The sequence below is a fragment of the Arachis duranensis genome, chromosome 10, assembly GCF_000817695.3.
Source record: "Arachis duranensis cultivar V14167 chromosome 10, aradu.V14167.gnm2.J7QH, whole genome shotgun sequence".
Lineage (NCBI taxonomy): Eukaryota > Viridiplantae > Streptophyta > Magnoliopsida > Fabales > Fabaceae > Arachis > Arachis duranensis.
In genome coordinates, this window is record NC_029781.3 from 75,319,657 (window position 1) to 75,320,599 (window position 943).

Sequence of the window (943 nt, forward strand, 5' to 3'; positions counted from 1 at the left end):
GGTAGGTGGGGATCCTGTGGGGTCCACAGATCCTGAGGTGTCAAGAAAAAGTCATCCCTGCACCAAATGGCAAGCAAAATTGCGTTTTTAGCCAATTCTGGCGTTAAACGCGGGGCTGATGCCCATTTCTGGCGTTTAACGCCAGCTTCTTACCCTTTTCTGGCATTTAACGCCAGTCTGGTGCCCCTTTCTGGCGTTAAACGCCCAGAATGGTGCCAGACTGGGCGTTAAACGCCCAACAGCTAGCCTCACTGGCGTTTAAATGCCAGCAAGCTCTCCTCCAGGGTGTGCTGTTTTTTTTACGCCTATTCTGCTACTCTTACTGGCGTTTAAACGCCAGTAAGCTTATCCTCCAGGGTGTGCTATTTTTAATGCTATTTTTGAATTTCCTTTATTTTTGCAGTTGTTTTTATGACTCCACATGATCATCAACCTAAAGAAAACATAAAATAATAATGGACAATGGAAATTTAACATAGATAAATAAAAATTGGGTTGCCTCCCAATAAGTGCTTTTTTTATGTCAATAGCTTGACAGTGGGCTCTCATGGAGCCTCACAGATAATCAGAGTATGGTTGTGGCCTCTCAACACCAAACTTAGAAGTTGGTTGTGGCCTCTCAACACCAAACTTAGAGTTTGACTGTGGGGGCTCTGTTTGGCTCTGTTTTGAGAGAAGCGCTTCATGCTTCCTCTCCATGGTGATAGAGGGATATCCTTGAGCCTTAAACACAAAGGATTCTTCATTCACTTGAATGATCAATTCTCCTCTATCAACATCAATCACAGCCTTTGCTGTGGCTAGGGAGGGTCTGCCAAGGATGATGGATTCATCCATGCACTTCCCAGTCTCTAGGACTATGAAACCAGCAGGGATGTAATGGTCTTCAACTTTTACCAGAACATCCTCTACAAGTCCATAGGCTTGTTTTCTTGAGTTGTCT